Source organism: Corylus avellana, chromosome 8 (assembly GCF_965113065.1).
Source record: "Corylus avellana chromosome 8, dhCorAvel1.hap1.2, whole genome shotgun sequence".
Classification (NCBI taxonomy): Eukaryota; Viridiplantae; Streptophyta; class Magnoliopsida; order Fagales; family Betulaceae; genus Corylus; species Corylus avellana.
In genome coordinates this window covers 12,388,076-12,397,614 of record NC_142497.1, presented here as the reverse complement: position 1 = coordinate 12,397,614, position 9,539 = coordinate 12,388,076, and the positions used below count along the sequence as shown (strand labels likewise).

Genomic DNA, 9,539 nt, shown 5'->3' with positions numbered 1-9,539 from the left:
ATGATGAGTTGGTCCCAACTCGTATTCAGTTAGGATGGAGAGTTTGCATAGACTACCGCAAGCTAAATGCCGCCACAAGGAAGGATCATTTTCCACTCCTATTCATTGATTAGATGGTGGAACGTTTGGCTGGGCATGCATACTATTGCTCTTGGATGGTTATTTTGGATATAACTAGGTCCCTGTGGACCCCGAAGATCAAGAGAAGACGACGTTTACTTGCCCTTTTAGGACATTCGCCTACTGCTTCACTGAAGTGGGTGGTGGTAAATTTTCAATGAGCTCAACTTTGGCCCGGTCCACCTCAATACCTCGTTTGGACACTATATGGCCCAAAACTATACATTCCTGGACCATGAAGTGGCTTTTCTCCCAGCTCAAAATCAGGTTAGTTTCTTTGCAACGTTGAAGCACAAGTGACAGATTATGGAGGCATTTATCAAAAGAAGATCCAAAAACAGAAAAGTCATCCATAAATACCTCCAAAAAGTTTTCCACCATGTTGGAGAAGATAGACATCATACATCTCTGGAATGTGGCAGGTGCATTGCATAAGCCGAAGGGCATGCGTCGGTAAGCAAAGGTGCCGAATGGACATGTGAACTTCGTCTTCTCTTGGTCTTGGGGATCAACTGCAACCTGATTATACCCGGAATAGCCGTCTAAAAAGCAATAGTAGCTCTGGCCAGCAAGGCACTCCAAAATTTGATCAATGAATGGGAGCGGGAAGTGATCCTTCTGGGTATGAGAATTGAGCTTCCGGTAGTCAATACAGACACGCCACCCCGTGGTTGGGCGCTGTGGAACCAATTCGCCAGCAGAATTCTCAACTACGGTGATGCCTGATTTCTTTGGAACTACTTGAGTGGGGCTCACCTATTTGCTATTTGAGATGGGGTAGATGATGCCTGCATCAAGTAACTTGACGACCTCTTTCATTACTACCTCCTTCATGTTGGGATTCAACCGACGCTATGCCTCACGGGAGGGTCGAGCGTCTTCTTCCAAATGGATCCAGTGCATACAGATAGAGGGTCAATGCCTTTCAAATCTGCCACGGTCCAACCAATAGCCTCTTTATACTCCTTGAACACTGCGAGCAAACTGTCTTCTTGGTCTTTTTATAAGTCGGAAGCAATGATGACCGGCAGGGTGTTGTTAGACCCTAGAAATGCATATTTGAGCTTTTCTGGCAGGGGCTTCAACTCAAGCTTCGGTGGAGACAGTAGGGATGGAACAGGAGGAGTGCTTGATGTCACAGGTAGGGACTCCTTTACTACTCTCCATGGATGGAAATCTGCACTAGTGGCTGTTTCTAGCAATTCATGGACCTCTTGAATGTACTGGTCGGTGTTGAATTCTTCAAAGTCGAAATAATTCAGGCAAGCTTCCACTGGATCCTTCATCAGGAGACTAGGTAGTGAGTCTTCTATATATTCTTCAATGCTGTCCAAAAAGAAACATTCATTCTGATCAAGCGCATGCTGAAATGCAGTAAAGATATTCAACCGAACCTTCATATTGCCAAATGAGATCTCCATGACTCCAGTTCGACAGTTGATGCATGCATTTGCTGTGGCTAAGAATGGACACCCAAGGATGACAGGAACCAGCTTCTCAGGATTGGGCACAGGCTCGGTATCCGGCATGATAAAGTCTACTGGGAAGAAAAATTTATCCACCAGGATGATCACATCTTCTACAATCCCTCTAGGCTTCTTAATCGACCGATCAGCTAGTTGCAGAATCACTGTGGTGGGCTTCAGCTCCCCTAGGCCCAGCTGCTGATATACTGAATAGGGAAGTAAATTCACTCCAGCTCCCAGATCTAAAAGTGCCTTATCAATCTCTCTTTTTTCCGATGATGCATGAAATTGTAGGAGCCCCGGGGTCCTTCAACTTTGGAGGGGTGTTGTGCTTAATCAGAGAACTTACTTGCTCAGTCAGAAGAACTTTCTTGGGGATGTGGTTTCTGGTCTTCCGCTTTTGAGTACACAAGTCTTTAAGGAACTTGGCATAGGCAGGCACTTGTGCAATGGCATGAAGAAGGGGAAGATTGATCTTTACCTGTTTGAACATCTCCATCATTCCTTGTATTTTCTCGCCTTGTTTCCCAAAGTGGGAAGGTGCCTTGAGACGTTCTGGGAAGGGGTCCTGTGGCTCATATGGGATCTCTGGAGTAGATGCTGCTGATGACGAAGCCTCATTGCTTACTTGCTTGCTTTTATCATTCTGCAAATTCTGTGCAACCTCCTTGTGTTCATCCTTCTTCTCCGCCACATGATTGTCAACTATTTTGCCGCTTCTTAAGGTTGTAATGGCTTGAACTTGCTGATGGTATGAAGTGTCCTCATCGACCATGTAGTGCCCCTTAGGGTTTACCACTGGCTAACTTGGAAGCTTCCCTTCGTCTCTTCTGTTGATGGTGTTGGCAAGTTGTCCGACTTGAGCTTCTAGCTTGGCAATGGATTGGGAATGTGAGTTGACTATTTCCTCTTGAGATTTGATTGACTGCTTGATCTCGCTGGTCAGCTCAGTCATTGCCTTTACAATCCGATCCTCAAAATTAGACTCCGAGGGAGCTTGATAGTGCTGCTGTGGAGGCCGGTAAGTGGGCTGAGGTTGGTAGGGCTGCCTGTTGGATTGAGAGTGATTATGTGGCCCTGAGGATGAGTTGCTTGAATTCTTCCATGAGAAATTTGGAGGATTTCGCCACCTGGGGTTGTAGGTATTGGAGTACGGATCATTACCCGGTCTGGAGAAAGCTGAATTAACCTGCTCATTAGAAATGTCAGCATAATTTCCAGTAACAAGGCAGTCATTTACATGATGCATAGGACTGGAACAGAATGAGCATGCTTCAGTGTTTGTGTGAGCAGTATTAGGAGCAAAACCAGCAGTCGACAGAACTTGATCTAACTTCTTGGTGATAGCCTCAACTACTTGGTTGGCCATGTTTGGGGAATGGCCGGCTTCATACAGACTCTCCGTCTTGGGTGCCTTAGGTGCTAGTGCCCTTCATCTGGCGGAAACCTACTGAAGAGAATTGTTACTTAAGTTTTCAAACATAGACCATGCTTCATTTTCACTTTTCAACATGAATGTCCCCCCATATGATGCATGTACCATTTTTCTATTGGACTCGGTCAAGCCATCATAAAAACACTGCACTAGCTGCCATTTCGGGACAGCGTGGTGTGGACATGATCTAAGCAAGGTCTGCAACCTATCCCAAGTCTCATGGAAATCCTCTCCCTCGTACTGGGAGAATGTAGTAATGGCTCTCCTAGTATCATTGGTCATGCCTATGGGAAAGTACTTCTTAAGAAATTCTTGTTGCAATTAAGCCCAAGAAGTGATAGAATTGGGTGTTAAGGACTAGAACCAATGTTTGGCTTTTTCCTTAAGGGAGAAAGTAAAAAGATGCATCCTTAGGGCATCCTCAGTGAATCCATTCATTTTAGTGGTCTCACAGATTGATTCGAAATCACTGAGGAATTCATAAGGATTTTCAGTGCTAAGCCCTAAAAAGGAAGGTAAACTTCGTATAGTGCTAGGCTTAATTTCATAATGGGTTGCCATAATTTCCGGCAACCGGAGACGTGTGGGAGTAGTGTAAGTGGTAGGAAGATAGTGATCTTGCAATGCTACGTGGTTACCGTCCCCCATGGTCTCAGTGGAACGTTCCTCTAGCAAATTAGAGTTCTTTTGGGATCTAATTTGTCTAAGAGTGCGTTCAATTTCAAGGTCGCAAGAAATTAATGGAAAAGATAAAGAACGACGACCTAGCATAAACTAAACAGAAATTTAGAAGAAAACAGAAAAAATTAAGCTAAAACAAAAAACAAACAAGCTCACAAACGGCCTTAGTGTGCACTTAGGGTCTGGATGCAGGATGCCGCAAGTGCGCTTGATCGCACGGCAGGGTGCACTCGAGCGTACTACCGCAGATGGGTGTGAGCGCAGGAGTGGAGGGCTCGAGCGCTGCTGGCTGGAATCCTACTGAAGTGCTGCCGTGCGCTCGATCGCACACGGGCTGCGCTCGATCGCAGTCACAGAGAAGGCAGCTTACGGACCTGTTTGCAGTTTCTAAAAAAAATAAAATCAACACAAAACAGAATTAAAAATTAGCAACTTAAAACAGGGAAATAAATTACTAAGCTAAAATTAATCTCTAAAATTTGACAATAAAACGTTAAGCAGTCCCCGGCAACAGCGCCAAAAAATTGAAATGGTATTTTTGTAACCAAAAATATCAATAATAAAACTACCACTCGCAATAGAACGAATCCCGTAGGATAGGGCTATATAGAGGGTGTCGAACCTCAACATGCATAAATTGAAAGACTAGAAATTAAATACAATCAAACCATTGTGCTTGGAAAGGGCTACATCAATACCCTACAATTGGGTTTAGCTGCTCATGATCTCCTAAGCTCCACAGACTATTTTACTGAATTTTGCTCTAGAAGCAGGGTGTGTCTGTTTACAATGTTTAGAGCCCTATTTATAGGGATTAGGAGAACCCTAAAAACCCTAGAAACCCTGCGAAAACCGGAGAGCAGTCTCCTAGTCCAATTGGGAGACTGAAATCCAAGTCCATGCTGGAGAGGAATTCTTGCCGTGCACTGTACGCTCGTGTGCGCTCGATCCAAGATTTGGTGCGCTCGAGCGCAGTGCACTCGAGCCCAGCTGGTGTGCGCGCGAGCGCAGGCATGCGCTCGATCCTAATTCCAGAGTGCTCAACTTTTTGATCTTTCAAGCCCAATTTCCAATGGTTTGTCAAATAAGACCTGAAACACAAAAACAAAACAAAATCAAACAAATAACAATGCTAAGGAATTAACATATGTAGATTAAGGGGCTTGAATGTGCAACATTCGGCGCTTATCAGCCGCATTCACTTGCTCAATGGGCTCCTCTTGAAGAGTTGGCCACATATCGGTTGGATGCCCTACTATCGAACAAATCCCACAAGCCTTCACCGTTTGCATATTACCTACAGCCATTTGATGAACAAGAGAAGTTAGACTCGCAATTTGTTGTTCAAGGGACGAAATATTTACCTCATTAACATGCTTAGATGGAAGGTCAAACCTAGTGCCAAATTGTTGAAAATTGGTTGCCATATTCGCAATCAAGTTTCTCGCGGCCTCGGGAGTTTTATCCACCAAAGCTCCTCCACTAGCAGCATCAATCATGCTCCTATCAGTGGGTAGAAGGCCCTCATAGAAATACTGGATAAGTAGCTGCTCACTAATTTGATGATGGGGGCAGCTTGCACATAATTTCTTAAAACGTTCCCAGTATTCTGTTAAGTGCTAAATATTCATATTTTTAGCCCTTAACTTACATGTTTTAACCCTTTAGTTTTAGTTGTTGTTTACAAATATCTACCTAAATTAATAGGCAAATAATTGGATGTTTTACCCGCAAGTGCACAAGGTAACTATAGTAGCATAGTGAGCAAGTACGGAGTAATTCCCACGAGGATTGCAGCGAATTTTGTTTAAAATTATTTTCCTTTAGCTGTGTTATTTTAATTTAGTTTTTTTATTTTTTGTCTTTTTTGTAGTTACTGTTCTGCCTCTAGAGGTGCGCTCGAGTGCCCAATCAGGGCGATCGAGCGCACCTTAGCGTGCGATCGATCGCACATCCAGAGAACAACACAATTACTACACTAATTATAGATCTGATTTTTTTTCTTTTGTTTCATGCAAGGTCATTTGAATCTGCATATTAGTAAGTTTTTATTTTTAATTTTGTTTTTATTTACCTTTTAATTTTAACTTCTTTTTGTTATTTTATTTTTGCTGTCACCCATATGGGGAGGCATTCTGACACCCCATAGGCCATGTTCTTTATGCCATGACTCTTATCACCATGTTAGAGAGTGTGGGGAGGCATTCTGACACCCCGTAAGAACACATCGTTCTCTAGACTGGGAAACGGCCGCTATTTTGATTCCTGTAACCCAACATGGAGCCAACATTCCAATCTCCCATGGCAAGCTCAAGCTCCCGAAATTCATGCTCAATAATCTCATGGACTGCAACATCACTCATATATGCAATTCTATGATCATGCATATTCCTCTCAATTAGCTCCACAACAGCAATGTTAGGCTGAACCACCTTCTCTTATAGATATGATAAATACATTGATTAAGACGACACAGCAATCATCTAAGGAGATGAAGACCTACTTCAAACCGAAAGGCAAGAGTCTCAAAGAAGAAGAAGCACATCAAGAGGAGCCATCTTCCACCTATTGGCCTCAACAATACCATCTCCCATATATGATCATTTGAATTCTTCTCCACATCAACAATATCAAGAAGAACCACCTCCTCCAAAAAGGTCTGCCTTACAAGAAGTAGTTGTTGCCTTAGAAAAACAGTATGCTGACTTTACAAAACATGTAGCAGCTCATCTTAGCAGCATGGAGGAAAGTGAGCAATCATTTGAATGGATGGAGGCCCACCTCAAGCAAAAATCAAATACACTTAAAAGAAGAAGAAGAAAAAGAGTGTCAAAGTTAGTTGGTGGCCAATCCTAATGAGCATTACATGGAGGAAGAATACACCTACTATCATGCGCAAGCTGTCACACTGAGGAGTGAAGAGATGGTTGAAAATCTAGTGAAAGAGGGAAAGGAGGAGCAAACTGAAGTTCCACAAGAGCCACATCAGGAAAGAGAAGAAAGCACTAAGATTTTTTCACTATTAGCTTTTATTCCTGAAACACCAAGAGGCGAAGAGAGAAGTCTGTTAGAGCTACCACAAGAGCAAATTGAGGACATCAAGATAGAAAAGCTCCCTGAGTTTTCTTCCTACTTTATTCCAGTTCATGATTCCCCACCAGATGAGAAACTGTTTGAGAAAACTCAGTGGTCCTCCCCGATCTATAGACATTTGAAGGCATCTTACAATAGGAAGAATTCATTCTCTTTGGTGCAAGAGAAGAAAAGATTGGTGCTTCAAGTTTAAAGTGCCACAGTCTGGCTGAAGACTTAAACTTAGCACTCATGGGAGGCACCCCATAGCATATCCTTTTTATTTTCCTGTTTGTTTTATTTTTCTGTTGGTTACTTTTAGTTTCGTTCTGTTTTCCCTTTGTAATTTTAGTGTTTTAATTTGCAGGGACAAGTGTGCTTCAATTCAAGTTTGGGGGTGTGCTATGAAACATGTTGTCCAAGACTATGTTGTCCATCTCCCCGGGTACACTCTTTCCTTAATTTAGACACATTGGGGACAATGTGTCATTTAAGTTTGGGGGTATGGGCACACATGTTGTTCACACACACTTTGTCCCAATTTCATGTTATTTGTCTTGTATGTTTGCTTGTTTCTTTGAAAAGAAAAAAAAAAAAAAAAAAAAAAAAGGTTTATGCATGTTCATGTTTGCCCTAAAATTTTGAGTTAAAATTTTGAATACATGATCTGATGAGAGCATTTGTTAGCCTGGTTACTTGCTTAGGACAGTTGAAAAATCACATGTTTGATCTGATCACACAAGCACATTAGCACATAATTTGTGAGGTATGACAAGAAGTCTGATGTGTGTGTTTCTGTATCTTAGGTGAATTGGATGACTTATTAGATGGACATTTTGGCATATATATCAAACTATATATATATATATATATATGATCATTGATATGCTTTTCACTGAGTAACTGGACCTCTTGCCTCAAAAGCATTGAGTGTTCACATCAAAAGGTAAAAATTTTGGATTTGATTAATGTCATAGTTAGTTTGGTTTTGTAGCCTTTTTTACTCGAGTTAGTAGGTCCTTAGGGGTGTCTCTACACCTAATGCCCTAAAACTATCTGATTTGGGAGTCATTGACTTAACACTCGCTTCATGGGTCAATTAGAAAGCTTAAGGGAACCAAACATTGCACAATCTCACAAAAAAAAAAAAGAGAGAAAAAGAAATATGCCATAGTTGTTCATTCTAATAGGGATTTTAGTGAATTTTGAGATATGGAGACAATACACATTGGAAAGATTTGGAAGTCTCATAATTTTGTGCTAGTTCACCTTACACTGTTTTTAAACTTGTGATGTTTTAGCATGTCCTCTATAAGTAATTGAACTTTGGGATTCCAATTCATTGTGAAGATGGAGTTCATCTTTTTAAACTTGCTAATGAATGAAAATTATGATCTTGAAGTGATGCTTTAATTTTTGGAATAACATGAACTGTGCATGATGTTTGTGGGTAACATTTCTGGAAAACCCTCACGAGACTTCACTCGTCCTTTAGGGAATTCCTAAGGGTTTAAAAGGCTTGTTGCATATGCTATATGCAATCGTACATCCTATGAAAGATGGATTTATCTTTTTGTTCTCTGTTTTTCAATTTTGTTTTTAGTTTTGTATTGCTAAGGGACTAACAATATGTAAGTTTGGGGGTGTGTTAAGTGCTAAAATATTCATATTTTAAGCCCTTACCTTACATGTTTTAATCCTTTAGTTTTAGTTAATTATGTCATTTTTGCTCTTTATTCTGTTTTCCTTGATTATGTAGGTCATTGGAAGAAAAAGAAGCAATCTCAGAACTTTTGAACTTAAAAAGAGCTATTTTGGAAATTGGAAGGCTCTAGAAGAGCGATCGATCGCAGCTCCCCTGCGATCGAGCGCACTACAGGCGAGGACCGCAACATGCAGGCAACCACGATTGATCGCAAGCACAAGGAGGATTGATCACAGACCTGTGATCGATCACACCTGGGCTGCGATCAAGGACATCCGTACTTGATGACCAAGTCAGCCGCCAGCCTGAATAAGGAAAGAGCAACTTTTAGGGTTTTGTAGCTTAGTGCGAACTGGGGCTCAAACCCTATGATTTTTAGCGGTTCTAAAGTATTCCTAAAGGCCTTTAAATAGATCCTTAAGCCTCTAGAGTAGAAATACTTTCCAAGGAGAACAATTTGAGCTCTTCAAGTTCAAATTTCAGGTTTATTCTTTTCCTCTCTCTTATTTTATTTTATGAAGATGTTTAACATCAAACTTATGTGTAACTAATTTATTTAGTAGGGCTAGATTGAAGCCCTAGTTATGTTTAGTTGATATTCAATATTGGCGCCCTTGTGATGATCTTGTTGTGATATCTAAATTGATTAATTTCTGTTTTCATTAATTTTTCATATGTGTGTGCCTGATCAACATATGCATGTGGTATGGACTAGTTAGTTAAATCAATTTGGATGACCGAGTCCTGGGTTTAGTAAAAGTAAAAAAAGAAATCCACACTAGGTTCTTGGGTTAATCAACATGGGGAACCGAGAGTAGACACCCATGCCTTAGGCCTCATGTATTTGTCGATTTCCACAATTTTATGCTTTCTTAAAGAACAACTTAGTAGACACCCATGCTAAATCCTTTAAGAAAGAAAATAATTAGAGTAAACACCCATGCCTAATTCGTTACTTAGGGAAATCAATAGCTTAAGGAGTAGACACCAATGCCCTTAGGTTGACAAACATTAGATATTCATAACACGATTAAAACATTGGCATATTGATATATTAGCT

General features: G+C 41.1%; 1 pseudogene; it reads right to left on the bottom strand.

The window, feature by feature from the left end:
- Positions 1 to 1,121: 1,121 nt before the first annotated feature.
- The window catches only part of LOC148584138 (uncharacterized), a 9,240-nt pseudogene continuing 822 nt past the window's right edge, over positions 1,122 to 9,539 (bottom strand).